Below are 16,473 nucleotides of genomic sequence, written 5' to 3' on the forward strand. Positions count from 1 at the left end.
GGATCTGGGCTGAGTCTGACTGGGGGGCGGGTGACACGCGCGCTGGTGCGGGGAGCCGCTCCGCCTGCCGACATTGCTGCCATCTGGATGGCCACCCACTGTGGCCCGCGCGCCTCTGCCTCGCTTCTGACTGTCCGCAGGAGCTCCTCTATACTGTCCCCCATGGCGAACTTACTTTGCAGGCAGCGGCGAAAACACGTCCGTCTGCCTCACTGTCTCCTGTGCGTCTGCCCTTCCCCGCTGACGTCACTTCCTCCTAGCGCGTCACTTCCCCGCTCCCTGCACAGCGCGTCACCTTCAGGGGCGCGCTCCCGGCCACAACATTAGCCCGCCCCTACAAGCCACTTAACCCTCTGCCTGCCAAGCTAGCCCTATCATGTGGGCCCTACGCTTTATCTGGCTACGCTGCAAACGCTACAGGCCATGCTGGACAGCAAAGGAGCTAACTGACTACAGGGGGCTGGAAGAAGCCCCAGGTAAGTATACATCCTTGTGGTCGTTTTGTCTCAGGTACACATTAAGCGGAATTCTCACCTGACAACCCAGGAAGATGAAACCCAGTGATGTCCCTTGATGACGAATGTCCCCGATCCATCTCCCTGCGGGTGGTACACATGATGGCACACAACAGATGTGAACGGAAAGTCAAGCAATCACTTTACTTTGAGTGGAGTCGCCAAGGATCTTAAAGATCTGATCTGCTGTGATGGACGTTATCACCGCACATCTCCAAACGTCGCTCGCATAATCATGCATCTATACCAACGTCGCTTGATCGCAGAAACGATCGTTTGTCACTTGCAAAATTGCCTGTCATTGGTAAAATTGCACAGTGGGTGTGGGCCTTTAAGCAAGCCTGCAGTGAACAAAAATACATTTATTAGAAAGAGCAAAAACCAAAGGGATAGCTTAAAGAGTACCCCTTCGGTTTTTGTTCTCAAAAATAAATGTGTATATATAGATACCTTAGGTATTATTTGTATATAGATATTCCCTTAGTGGGATGCCTCTGGATAGTCCTTAGGTTTCCCGTAACACGCAATAATTGTCGCCCCTCTGGGATTTTGACACAATCTCTCAGGGGAAAATACAGAGACAGCCGCTGTACAGAGGGATCACTAGCCTTTCAGCAAGAGATGCATTCTTTTGTTATGGAGGGGTGCGGATGGATGACAAATGGCACAGGAGGGTGCTGATTCCTGTGTATGTAGCGCTGAGGGGTAGTTGGTGAGGATATTGTTAGTTGGGGGCGGCCTATGACAGTGGGCCTTGGGCGGTGAAAAGTACAAATCCGGCCCTGTTAGTACTGTGAGAAGAACGATCAGGTATAGGATTCATTCAGTGCAGATTTACAACACATAGGTTAGGTAAGAACTGTGTGTGCTTAGTGACAAATTACAGCAAGGTACCTAGTCCCCAGCTTGTTTGCTGGCTGTACAATACACCTAGTACTGTGAGAAGAACGGTCAGGTATAGGATTCATTCAGAGCAGATTTACAGTACATAGGTAAGAACTGTGTGTGCTTAGTGACAAATTACAGCATGCATGGTACCTAGCCCTGACGCTGGAGCCCCACTGTGTGTATCTGAGGATAAGCGCACACTAACAGAAATGCTCACAATACTTAATTTGTGCTATATGCAAGTGAAGGTGTAAACATTGGTATATTTGTGTGCTATTTATCAGCCAGAAATGTTGTGGTCAGTGGTCGCATGTTTTTCAGCAACACTCTCTTTTGCCGTGCTCCTCCCATGCTGTCCATCATGCACCCTCCCTTTGTGACCGGTGGAGAGGGGTGCGGCCCAAGAAGAGAGGTAGCGTCCAGATAGCCAGGCTCATTAGGAGTATCACACAGAGTCTGATAGTCTACTTAGAGGGAGGGTCACAGCCCTCCAATATTATTTAAATATACCAATCCTTTTAAATAAACAATGCTGTATCCCTGGTTTGTAGAAAGGTTTAATTGGTAATTAAAATTATTATTTTCATGAAATTTGTTTTAATATTTTTGACCCTTTCTGTATGTTAGGAAGAATCTCAGTGGTCGTCCCATTATTCTACGTACCACGGAGACAATACTGATATAGTTAGTTAATGAAAGATCTTCCGCTAAGTGTTTGAAAGGAAACGGACAATAATTGTAATTGGAGATGTCAGCAGAAAATTGTTTTTGTGATTTTAAACTACAGACTGTATGATATTGAGAACAGTGGCTGCATCAAAGGCTCTGCAGAAGGACCAGCTGCTTCCCCAAGACTCAGGTGAGCTGCATGATGTATTTGAAGCGTGGATTCCTGAACCATTTTTTCTGGAGTGTATTTAGTTATGATGTCTGATTGTTGTCTTCTGTGTATTTATTTTGTATTTATAACATAAATGTGCAACATCGGCTCAACTTTGCCTTCTGATCAATGGTGCACTATTAATGCATATGTGATCTCAGAACCCCACCCGCTCCCCACCCAGTTTATCAGCTGTGCATTAGGGCTTTTATAAGCTGTACTGTCGTAGTCAGGAAGTGCCTCTCACTTCACTCTTCTTATCCTTCACTCTTGCCCATGGCCGTGTTCCATTATTATAGAACAGTTAAACTTAAAGTTTTGTACACAGTATGGAGAAATGGCAGGGCATCCAAAACCAGGCTGCATTTGAATGAATTAACAGCAAGAAGGTGTGCAGAGCCTTTTTAAAGGCATAAATACACCCAACTGCATCTGAAACAGGTGCTACAATGTACAAAAATGGAGGATATTAGCTTCCAAAACAGTTTGCATGCAAAAAAAATTGTACAAGACCCCTCCACCGCATTGAGGACATCCTATCGGAAGGGACCCTAACCTCTAGCCATTCTACATATTTTCCACAATAAAAAGTTAAATTTACATAATTACACAAATATCTGTGATATAATGTTTCTTCATCAAGTCTGATTTGTTCAGTGGTCTCTGTAATCCTTTCCATCGCTGCCCACATTACTAATCTGACTTGTTGATTTACTAAAAACACATGAAACAAGGTGTAGTGAAGTAGCTACCCAGTGTAGGTAGCCAGCACATGTGTTGCTTTTCATTACAGGTCTGCCCAATATAATATATCTAAATGGGGCAGTGCTGAATTGTGTCCAAATACATATACATGCATTCTTGTGTGCTGTCTATGCACACTGTCTGATGTCCCTGCATATTGTACACTGATAGATGTTGCTGAAACCAGCATAACAACACTACAGTGTGTGTGTGGGGAATGGGGGGAAGGGGGGGTCCACACCTGCCTTACCTTAGAAACCGCCCTGTTCCAGTACATATGGGAACAGACTACTAGCTATGTTACAAGTAGAGATGCTGGCGAACAGTTTGCCAGCGAATCTCTATGGGCCAGTACTACTTCCGGGTTGCTATGACCCATAGTAGTAAGGCTGCGCTGGCCCGGTGGTGCGCATCCTTGATCACGCGCCTGTTGCTGGGCGCTCTCTGCGCATGAGTGTGACGTCACTCATGACGTCATGCACATGCGCAGAAAGTGCCCGGCAACAGCCGCGCTATCAAGGACGCACCCACCAGGCCAGCGCAGCCTTACTACTATGGGTCATAGCGACCCGGAGGTAGTACAGTGTGAGGTGTTTGCCGGCAAATGGTTCGGGAACCATTCACCGACATCTCTAGTTACAAGTTATGTGCTATGATAGGGATTTTTTAGGGTTTAGGTTTTGGCTGTAAAATTGTACACTGAGGGTAGACTTTTAATATGGACCTGAACTCTTGCACAGGACAGAAGGAAAACATAGAGAAATGCACCATGTATGTGTTTAGAGACTTAAAATGAATCTGCAGGGAAATGTAAAACAAAAAACAGATACTTACCTAAGGAGAGGGAAGGCTTTGGGTCCGATAGAGCCCTCCACTGCAAGATCAAACTAGAAAGGTTTGTGTGGTGATCCGGATTTGCGATCTCTGATTTGTACAGCTGCAATTGCCACACAAGATATGGTGTATTCTGATCACCAGGTGAGCAGCTGCAATGGGCAGAAATTATCATTTTCTTTTGTACATAAATAGTCTTTTGTACATAAAGAAACATACCAGTGCACGCATTTCCCGATTCATAGCTAGGTATTGCAGTGACTGGTGGTCAGATTGCTTTTCTTATTTAACAAATAAAGTTAGGCTGTGTAATTAATGTGATTTTTTTTTTCTAAACCCTGTGCTCCCGTGCATCCACCATACAGGCTGAGATTGGCGAAGAAGTCAGCAAAATTAAGGTGTGGAAATATTTTATTTGTCCATTACGTTAAGAGAAATTTTCCTTGTTTTTCTTTGTGACCCTCTTTCCTGACCTGTCACTTCTAAGTCACTAGAAGTTGCCCGTCTAGTCGTCTATCTAACTAGAAGGAACTTGTCAGCTTGCTTGCAGCCTCCCCAACATTTTCTCTCTACAAGTTGTGCTCCTGAATTTCTGTGCTGCCACCAGCCCAACCTCTGCTTACACAGCCATGGTCAAAAACATTGGTACCCTTCCATTTATGTCAGAACATGCACCACTTCTTCCAAAATCATTGGAACCTCACCAGAATGGTATGAATCACACTGTATTTCAACTTTGTGATGCTACATTAACCACTTGCCGACCGCACGCTTATACCGTGCGTCGGCAAAGTGGCAGCTGCAGGACCAGCGACGCAGTACTGCGTCGCCAGCTGCAGGCTGATTAATCAGGAAGCAGCCACTCGCGCGAGCGGCTGCTTCCTGTCAATTCACGGCGGGGGGCTCCGTGAATAGCCTGCGCAATAGCTTACATTGTACGGCGCTGCTGCGCAGCAGCGCCGTAAGGCAGATCGGCGATCCCCGGCCAATCAGCGGCCGGGGATCGCCGCCATGTGACAGTGGACGTCCTGTCACTGGCTGCACAGGACGGATAGCGTCCTGTGCAGCCCCGATCCCCAGAGGAGACAGATAGGAGAGGGAGGGGGAGAATGTCGCCGCGGAGGGGGGCTTTGAGGTGCCCCCCCCGCAACATGCCTGCAGGCAGGAGCGATCAGACCCCCCCTGCACATCATCCCCATAGGGGGGAAAAAAGGGGGGCGATCTGATCGCTCTGCGTGCCCGCTGATCTGTGCTGGGGGCTGCAGAGCCCACCCAGCACAGATCCCAACAAACAGCGCTGGTCCTTAAGGGGGGGTAAAGGGTGGGTCCTCAAGTTGTTAACTAGTTGCCCTCCCATGGGATGAGTATTTACGCCCCTGAAAAGTTAAAGGGGTTTTAAACTCTGACAAAATATTCAATAAAAGTGCATTTTCCTACTTTTTATAACCCATACAATTATCATATTTGCTTTTGTGCACAAGTATTATTATTCATTTAGAAATTATAATTATATTATTCCCAAAGTTCAGTTTATTTACTTTGAAAGCTGCTGGTGCATTTTATTCATAAATGTTGTATTTCTATTTTAAGTGTACCCAGTAATGATTTCTGAGCCGTGTTTCAGTTCAAGACTCATTAGCAGAAGTTTCAGCACTGTCAGAGAATGTGTACTTAATTGTATCAAGTGAAGAATGTACAAACACAAGATAAGGTTATCACCAGTTTGGATGCGGCTGCCCCTGCAGGAGAAAAAGTCAGTCCTGTGATTTAACCCTTTAAATGCTGTTTTACAAAAAAAAATTGTGTTAGTATATTGTATGCTGTAAATAATCGTTTAGAGCAAAGAAGAAATGCTGGGTTTCATTCCACTTTAAGTTTAGCTCCCAGAGACATAGATACTCGTCTTTCTGTGGTCACGATCGCTCACACCCCCAACGTCACGTGGCAGTGCATAGATTGGTGAATGGGAACATGTGTTCCCAAAGCCAAAGTGTCTAATAACTGAATGATCACTGATGCAGCCAGTAACAGTGACGATTCATTGTAAACAACACAAACTATCACTTCCTTCTAATTTAGAATGCTGTGATTCAGCATTCAAAGTAGACAGGAGACTGCTGTGTGGGGACATCTAGTGGAGAAAATATTTTTTTTTTTAGAAAATACATTTTTTTATACCTATAATATGCTCATTAACCCCTTCTTCCTCCCTTTCCCACCACATATAACACTCTTGTAAAAAAATGTGCCAAAGTGACGGAGTGACAGAGTTTAAAAGAGAATACATAAATTGTTACCTTAGGGACTTAGATTTTTAAATATGTATGCAATGAGGGTGTATTACTGTTATTTTGCAAATAAGGGCTTGTAATTATTGATAAATAACAATAAGAAAACCAAGAATCTAAAATGGACAAAATACACCTTTATTTCCAAATAAAATATTGAAACCATGCATTGTACTAGGGTCACAATTTATATGTTGTAATAACAAAGACAAATTGGCAAATAAAATGTGTGGGTTTTATGTACAGTAGCACATTTTATTGTAAAACTATAATGGCTGAGATCTGAGAAATAATTAATTTTTCTCAATTATTTTCTTCTTATTTCCGTTACATAGTTACATAGTTACATAGTTATTTTGGTTGAAAAAAGACATACGTCCATCGAGTTCAACCGTTAAAATGCATACAAAATCAAATGATTCTTAGCAAACAGTATGAATTCAAAGATTGCCTTATTTGTGGTGAAATAAACACTATATAGATCATGTAAGTGTGTTAAGTAGTGATAAATGTATCGCCAAATGAATGGAAGCAGCGCTGAAAGGTGAAAATTGGTCTAGTTTTTAAGGGAAAAAAACCTTTAGTGGTTAATTTGTAATTCAACTCACCTGTAGCAATCATAGGACTATTAGATACTTCCTTTAAATTCCTTTTATTAGATTGCAGTAAAACATAGAAACTTTATTTTCTGTTTTGTTGATTTTCAGCTCCAGGGAAAATGAGTTTCCACAATATGTGCTATCCCACTGGAGAAATTGTGGACCTCATTGAATATCAAGTCAAGTCGTCTGATGTCCTGCGCCATTCCATGTTTGCACTAATTATGGTATCATGTACTGTAGGACTAATAGGCAACGCCATTGTCATCTTTTTCACTATATTTGGAATGAAGAAGAAGAAATCAAAAATTTGGTTTCTGAACTTGGCCATCAATGATTTTGTCGCTCTCCTCTTATTGCCACTTCATGGTCTTGCTGTATTACGTGGTGACTGGTCCTATGGCCAACATGTGTGTAAGTTATTTCTTTTTGCCATGTCTATAAATTTGTTTGCTAGTATATTCTTTCTTATGGCCGTAAGCATCACCCGGGTTCTGTCTGTGGCAAAGCCAATGTTTCATCAGAAGTTCATCTCCCAGCATGCTTTGCGTTGGACCTGCACAGTAATATGGATTATCGCTTTGGGGATCAGCTTCCCTGTGCTGTTTTTTGCCAGAGAATTTAAATTTGGAGATAACACATATTGCACTTTTCTAAATTTTGGAGACTTTGACAATAGTACATTTGAACCTGTGTCCAATTTAACTATTGGGCATCTAAATCTGCAAGCGAAGGCTCATCTTGATAAGTACCAAAAGTATTACCAGTTTTTAATGATGTGTTCATCAGATGAATGTTGCTCTAATGAGGAGTCAATTGCCAAATGGGATGATTTAGTATTTTCTGTAAAGTGTTTTTTTATCCCTTTTGTGATCATGGCTTATGTGCTTCCAATGTTTGTTATATTATTTTCTAATATCATCATTGCCATAAAGGTAAAACAATCCCAGACAGTGAACCCACACAGGCTGTACCGGATAGTCATCTCCATCATTGTGATGCATTTTGTAACGGGGGCACCAGCGATACTGGCAGAAATTATTTTTCTGGCCGCTGCTATAGAGAGAAACCTAATTTTGATGCTTAAAGTGGTAATCTTCATGCCATTTCTTCACAGCGTTGCTTATACCAACTGTTGCTTGGACCCCATCATTTACGTCTTGGTTGGCAGACAAACCAGGACCAGCCTCAAGAATTTTTTGAGTAGAGTGAGGAGCAGCTGAAAAATTATTTTTTAAAATAACAGAAGGGTGAGTTATCTAATGGCTATGAAATCGCCACAATTATTTGCATCTAACTATCTCAAGACCTCAGCAAAGATATTGTGAAGCAGATTAATACTATACCGGGCAAAGATACACATTATCCTTGTTATTAGGACTCAATTTATAGAACACTATGCAGTGGCGTTCCTACTATGGGGCGGCAGGGGGTGCCCTGCTCCGGGTGTCGGTGCCCCAGGGGGTGTCATCAAGGCCTCCCACAGAGGGGGAAGCAACACAGAATGGAGGGGTGGTGGGGAAAGCGGCAGGGAGGGGGGACGGACCCCCCACCTCCCTCACCTGGGTCCCCTCCCTCTGGCGCTTCCCCCCTCCTAATTATCAGCAGCTTTAGATATGCAGGCAGGAGCGGGTGGAGCGGACTTACTCACCTGCTTCCTGCGTTCCAGGCGATGGCGCATAGCGTCATCGTCACGTGACGCTGCTTTCCGCCTTCTCCACCGCCCACTGTGCTTCCTGATTAGCGGAAGCGCAGTGAGTGACAGAGAAGTCGGAGACCAGCATCACGTGAGGATGACGTGTGCGCCATCTCCAGGAAGCAGGTAAGTCCTCTCCGCCCGCTCCTGCCCGCATATCTTAAGCTGCTGCTAATTAGGAGGGGGGAAGCGCCAGAAGGAGGGGACCCAGGTGAGGGAGGTGGGGGGTCTGGCCCCCCTCCCTGCCACCCCTCCTTCCAAGCTTCCCCCATACCGGGGGCAACTATACTACTGGGGCAACTATACTAGCTATCCTGGGGGCAACTATACTGGCGGCAACTATACTAGCTTTACTGGGGCAACTATACTGGGGGCATCTATACTGGGGGCAACTATACTACCTATACTCGGGGCAACTATACTAGCTATACTGGGGGCAACTAAACTAGCTATACTGGGGGCAACTATACTAGCTATACTAGGGGCAACTAAACTAGCTATACTGGGGGCAACTATACTAGCTATACTTGGGGCAACTAAACTAGCTATACTGGGGGCAACTAAACTAGCTATACTGGGGGCAACTAAACTAGCTATACTGGGGGCAACTAAACTAGCTATATGGGGGGCAACTATACTACTGGGGCAACTATACTGGGCAGTGGGGGCAACTATACTAGCTATTCTGGGGGCAACTATACTAGCTATACTAGGGGCAACTATTCTAGCTTTACTGGGGGCAACTATACTAGCTTTACTGGGGGCAACTATACTAGCTTTACTGGGGGCAACTATACTAGCTATACTGGGGGCAACTATACTAGCTATACTGGGGGCAACTGAACTAGCTATACTGGGGGGGCAACTGTACTAGCTATACTGGGGGCAACTATACTAGCTATACTGGGGCAACTACACTAGCTAATACCTTAAATTACAGTTAGCTCCGTCCTCATCTGGTCATGACCACGCCCAAGGTTGTGGCCACGCCCATTTTTCGGGGGGGGGGGGGGGGTGTGTCTTTTAATACCCAGCATCGGGTGCCAAAAGCCCTAGGTACGCCACTGACGCTATGTACCTGCATGCCAATTCTGAGGAGGTCTGAAAGTGACAAAATAAATTATATGTATCCACATGATGGAACAACCATATTTTTTTCTCTCCAGGTGTTTGCCAGCATCTTCCAGGCAGGGGCATAACTGTAAATCATTGACCCCACCAGCAAAACTTAGGTGGGGCCCCCTTAATGTTCATAACCCTTCCCTTGCCTCCCCCTGGTGACCCTCATAACATGGGGGTCTATCATACAAGGGTCATAAACAAGCGTGACCATCAGGATCTTCTCACCCATACCTAGTGTTGGGCGAACAGTGTTCGCCACTGTTCGGGTTCTGCAGAACATCACCCTGTTCGGGTGATGTTCGAGTTCGGCCGAACACCTGACGGTGCTCGGCCAAACCGTTCGGCCATATGGCCGAACTAAGAGCGCATGGCCGAACGTTCCCCGAACGTTCGGCTAGCGCTGTGATTGGCCGAACGGGTCACGTGGTTCGGACCCGAACGCGCTCTGATTGGCCGAACTGTCACGTGGTTCGGGTAAATAAATACCCGAACCACGTCATATCTCCGCCATTTGTCTGTGGGTTTAGCTTTGGGTAGGCAGGCAGGGTAGTTCGCGCTCCAGCCACGCTAGCCAGGGTCCCCCCCAGTCATTGTGTGTCGCTGCTGGGAATAGTAGTACACCGCTCGCTCAGCATTCTGTTTACTGCCACTCTGTGTACCTCGCTCAGCCACACTATATAGCATTCTGTTTACTGCCACTCTGTGTCTGCTGGGAATAGTAGTACACCGCTTGCACAGCCACACTATATAGCATTCTGTTTACTGCCACTCTGTGTACCTCGCTCAGCCACACTATATAGCATTCTGTTTACTGCCACTCTGTGTCTGCTGGGAATAGTGGTACACCGCTCGCTCAGCCACACTATATAGCATTCTGTTCACTGTTCTGTGTCTGCTTGGAATAGTGGTACACCGCTCGTTCAGCCACACTATATAGCATTCTGTGTACTGTTCTGTGTCTGCTGGGAACAGTAGTACACCGCTCGTTCAGCCACACTATATAGCATTCTGTGTACTGTTCTGTGTCTGCTGGGAACAGTAGTACACCGCTCGCTCAGCCACACTATATAGCATTCTGTTCACTGTTCTGTGTCTGCTGGGAATAGTGGTACACCGCTCGCTCAGCCACACTATATAGCATTCTGTTCACTGTTCTGTGTCTGCTGGGAATAGTGGTACACCGCTCGCTCAGCCACACTATATAGCATTCTGTTTACTGTTCTGTGTCTGCTGGGAATAGTGGTACACCGCTCGCTCATCCACACTATATAGCATTCTGTTCACTGTTCTGTGTCTGCTGGGAATAGTGGTACACCGCTCGCTCAGCCACACTATATAGCATTCTGTTCACTGTTCTGTGTCTGCTGGGAATAGTGGTACACCGCTCGCTCAGCCACACTATATAGCATTCTGTTCACTGTTCTGTGTCTGCTGGGAATAGTGGTACACCGCTCGCTCAGCCACACTATATAGCATTCTGTTCACTGTTCTGTGTCTGCTGGGAATAGTGGTACACCGCTCGCTCAGCCACACTATATAGCATTCTGTTCACTGTTCTGTGTCTGCTGGGAATAGTGGTACACCGCTCGCTCAGCCACACTATATAGCATTCTGTTTACTGTTCTGTGTCTGCTGGGAATAGTGGTACACCGCTCGCTCATCCACACTATATAGCATTCTGTTCACTGTTCTGTGTCTGCTGGGAATAGTGGTACACCGCTCGCTCAGCCACACTATATAGCATTCTGTTCACTGTTCTGTGTCTGCTGGGAATAGTGGTACACCGCTCGCTCAGCCACACTATATAGCATTCTGTTCACTGTTCTGTGTCTGCTGGGAACAGTGGTACACCGCTCGTTCAGCCACACTATATAGCATTCTGTGTACTGTTCTGTGTCTGCTGGGAACAGTAGTACACCGCTCGTTCAGCCACACTATATAGCATTCTGTGTACTGTTCTGTGTCTGCTGGGAACAGTAGTACACCGCTCGTTCAGCCACACTATATAGCATTCTGTTCACTGTTCTGTGTCTGCTGGGAATAGTGGTACACCGCTCGCTCAGCCACACTATATAGCATTCTGTTCACTGTTCTGTGTCTGCTGGGAACAGTAGTACACCGCTCGTTCAGCCACACTATATAGCATTCTGTGTACTGTTCTGTGTCTGCTGGGAACAGTAGTACACCGCTCGTTCAGCCACACTATATAGCATTCTGTTCACTGTTCTGTGTCTGCTGGGAATAGTGGTACACCGCTCGCTCAGCCACACTATATAGCATTCTGTGTACTGTTCTGTGTCTGCTGGGAACAGTAGTACACCGCTCGTTCAGCCACACTATATAGCATTCTGTTCACTGTTCTGTGTCTGCTGGGAATAGTGGTACACCGCTCGCTCAGCCACACTATATAGCATTCTGTTCACTGTTCTGTGTCTGCTGGGAATAGTGGTACACCGCTCACCCGTCACTGTATAGCATTGTGCTCTGTGTCGCTGCTGGGAATAGTGGTACTGTATAGCATTTCTGTACTGCCACTGTACTGCTGCCAGTCAGCGTGTACTGTAAGGATAAGTGAAATGAGGAAGAAATCCGGTGAAAGAGGGAGGGGCAAGGGAAGAGGTGTTTCCCCTGACGGTTCACGTACAGGCCACAGGGGAGCACCCAAGAAAACCCACTCAATACCACCCATGTTGTCCAGGACAACAACCCTCACAAATCCAAAAGAACAGGACCAGATAATTACTTGGATGACCTCTCAAGCGTCCAGCAGTGGGTTAAGCAGCACCAGCACATCACGCACGAGGTCCGAGTCCTCAGCCAGTTACAAGGAGCCAGTGGGCACAAAGCTGACACAACCGGCAGCGACACCACGCACACAACTGCCAGATAACCAGTCCGATGAATTACCTCAGGACACAATGGGGTATTCGCAGGAGCTATTCCCAGCCCAACAAACTTCCACCTTTCAAAGGTCAATGGAGGAACAGCCAGAAATGTTGTGCCTGGATTCACAACCGTTAACTGTGGGAAATGTACCGCGCACTGAAATACGAGGCGAGTCCGAAGAGGACTCGGAAACCCAAATCCCAGAGCAATTTGGGCAGGAGGGGTTGCAATTGCAGGAGGTCGGCCGACAAGATCTGGAAGACGACGTTGGAGTGTGCTGCGCAGAGGTTGTTGTGGGGAGCTCTACTCCACGGCGGTGGCCCACAATGACATATGACGAGTTTGAGGAGATGGAAGAGGAGGGTATGGACAATGTGGACAGAGACCCAGATTTTGTTTGTGAACGAGAACATCGCCGTCGTAGCAGCAGCACAGATGAGTCTGTTGAAGAACACACTGCTGCACGAGTTCGCCTTGTGCCACAAGGTAGGCGGCGCGCAATTTCAGGCACCACAAGCGTGGAAGTTCAAGTGAGAGGCAAAAGAGGAGCAAACAGAAATCGCCAGCAAGGAGGCAGGTGCTCCAAAGTCTGGGCTTTCTTTGAAGACTGCACTGAGGATGTTACCATGGCGATTTGCAAGGTGTGCAAGACCCGCCTGAGCAGGGGGAAAAATATTAACAACCTCTCCACCACCAGCATGAGCCGTCACATGCTATCCAAACATCCCACTCTTTGGGCAAACGCGTCAGGACAGGGTACCAGAAACAACACTGCCTCCCTTGGGTTCACCAGACCCGCCTCAGCAGCAGCAGTAGCCCAGCCATTGCGTGGTTCACAACATTCACAAACATCAGACGACGCTGACACTGTCACTTTCCGGAGTAGTGCTCTTGAGGTCTCCCAGTGTTCATCAAACACAACAACCAACAGCCCTTCCGTGTGCAGCGCTACGGTTCAGTTGTCTGTGTCGGAGATGTTTGAGCGCAAGAGGAAATTGCCAGCAAATGACCCCCGGGCCGTGGCAGTAACAGCCAGCATAGCCAAGCTTCTGGCCTGCGAAATGCTGCCATATCGATTGGTGGAGACAAACAGCTTCAAGGGCATGATGTCAGTGGCCATCCCACGTTACGTGGTTCCCAGCCGCTACCACTTTGCACGCTCTGCAGTGCCTGAGTTGCATGAGCACGTGGTCAGCAAAATAACCCGAAGCTTGAAGAATGCCGTTGCCTGCAAGGTTCACCTCACCACTGACACCTGGACGAGTGCGTTCGGCCAGGGTAGATACATCTCCCTTACCGCGCACTGGGTGAACCTTGTGGAGCCTGGCAGCGATTCCTCACCTGCTACGGCACGGGTGTTGCCCACGCCACAAACAGCTGCACCGCCGTCCCTCCCACTGGATAACAGCAGCACCTACCTCTCTGACTCCTTCTCCTCCAACGCATCTCAAAGCTGTACCTCATCCGGAAACGCTAACCCAGCAGCAGTAGGATCGTGGAAGCAGTGCAGCACAGCTGTTGGCATGCGTCAGCAAGCGTTGCTGAAGCTAATCTGCCTTGGGGATAAGCAGCACACAGGGGAGGAAATTTGGAGGGGAATAAAGGAACAGACGGATTTGTGGCTGGCACCGCTGGACCTGAAACCGGGCATGGTTGTGTGTGATAATGGGAGTAATCTCATTCGCGCTTTAAGGTTGGCTAAGCTGACACACATCCCTTGCCTGGCGCACGTGATGAACCTAGTAGTTCAGCGGTTCCTGAGGACATACCCAGGCGTGCCCGATCTGCTGTTGAAGGTGCGTCGAGTGTCCAAACATTGTAGAAATTCCAGTACTGCTTCGGGGGCACTCGCCAAGATGCAGGAGCGCTTCAATCTCCCCCACCATCGCTTGCTGTGTGATGTCCCTACGCGCTGGAATTCTACGCTGCACATGCTAGCCCGCTTTTGCGAGCAGAAGAGTGCAGTGGTCCAGTACATGACGGCGCAGTACCGAGGCGCATCCGGCCAGCTGCCAAGCTTCTGTGGATCCGATTGGGCCAACATGTTGGACCTCTGCCAAGTCCTCCAAAATTTTGAGCAATCCACGTTGCTTGTGAGCAGTGACAACTCTTCAGTCAGCATTACCATACCACTGCTGTGTTTACTGAAGAGGTCGATGTTAAAAATCAAGGAAACAGCTGTCATGATGCAACTGGGGGAATCTGAAGGAGAAAACGATCAGCGTGATGGTACCAACATCAGGCCATCCGCCTCAGGGAACGCTGGCCCCAGCAGCTATGACGAAGAAGAGGAGGAGGAACAGCTGGAGTTGGAGCAGGAATTTCATGCCACCACTGACGAGGGCCAGAGCGGTGCACGTTGGACTTCCACAATTCAACGCGAATGGTCAGCAGAAGCAGACCAGGAGGAAGGTGACGACTATGATGCATCACAACAACTATCACAACGCTCACAAGAGGATGATGAGGATTCTGGTAGGACTCTGGCACACATGGCTCAATTCATGCTAGACTGCATTGAACGTGACCCACGCATTGTGCGCATTCTGGACAACACCAATTACTGGGTTTATACCCTTCTGGATCCACGGTACAAACACAATGTTCCAAAACTGCTTGAAGAAAGAGTCAGACAGGTCAAAATGGAAGAATACCAGCAGGCCCTTGTGGAGACTTTAGAGAGGAGATTGACATCCTCCCCCTCCTCTAGCCAGTTGTACGCAGACAGACTGACTTCCGCAAACCCAGGACGACCAGGAGGGCAGCAAACAACGCAAGCCGCAGCTAGTACCCAAAAGGGAATGGTATCGGCAGTGTCCTTGGAGTGGGAAAATTTTCTGACACCCATGCAGCCGCAGCCCACTGAACAGCAAGCGTGCAGATCCACCTCCAACACCGATCGCCTGGAGAAGATGGTCAAGGACTACATGTCAGATGGCGTAGCTGTGTCGAACCATCCATCTGCACCCTTCAACTATTGGGTATCGAAGCTAGACACCTGGCACGAACTGGCAATGTACGCAATAGAGGTGCTGGCTTGCCCGGCAGCCAGCGTTATGTCGGAACGCTGTTTCAGTGCTGCCGGAGGCATCGTCACAGATCGGCGTATCCGCCTCTCTACAGACAATGCAGACCGTCTGACTCAAATTAAAATGAATCAATCCTGGATTGGAAATGACTACGCAACACTCCAGGACCCCAACCAAGTAACATGACCAATGAACATCTGGGATGGTGTTGCGTTTCCGGGCCCTGTTTATTGAACCTCTCATCTGTATTACATTTATGACTGCATGGCGGCAAAAAGCATTGCTGCTATATCCGCACGCTTTTTGTCCACATGCAAGGCCTGGGTTGTTGTGTCTCACAAAGCGTGGCCTTCTCCTCCTGCGCCTGCTCCTGTTCCATCACGTCTGCTGCTGCTGGGTTAGCGTTGCCGCGTGGTCCCTGTTTATTGAACCACTTATCTTTATTACATTTATGACTGCATGGCGGTACAAAGCATGCTATCCGCACGCTTCTTGCCCTCATGCAAGGCCTGGGTTGTTGTGTCTCACAAAGCGTGGCCTTCTCCTCCTGCGCCTCCTCCTGTTCCATCACGTCTGCTGCTGCTGGGTTAGCGTTGCCGCGTGGTCCCTGTTTATTGAACCACTTATCTTTATTACATTTATGACTGCATGGCCGTACAAAGCCTGCTATCCGCACGCTTCTTGCCCTCATGCAAGGCCTGGGTTGTTGTGTCTCACAAAGCGTGGCCTTCTCCTCCTGCGCCTGCTCCTGTTCCATCACGTCTGCTGCTGCTGGGTTAGCGTTGCCGCGTGGTCCCTGTTTATTGAACCACTTATCTTTATTACATTTATGACTGCATGGCGGTACAAAGCCTGCTATCCGCACGCTTCTTGCCCTCATGCAAGGCCGGGGTTGTTGTGTCTCACAAAGCGTGGCCTTCTTCTCCTCCTGCGCCACCCTCCTCCTGTTCCATCACGTGTGCTGCTGCTGGGTTAGCGTTACCGGTCCCTTT

The sequence above is a fragment of the Hyperolius riggenbachi genome, chromosome 7 (genome assembly GCF_040937935.1).
Source record: "Hyperolius riggenbachi isolate aHypRig1 chromosome 7, aHypRig1.pri, whole genome shotgun sequence".
NCBI lineage: Eukaryota > Metazoa > Chordata > Amphibia > Anura > Hyperoliidae > Hyperolius > Hyperolius riggenbachi.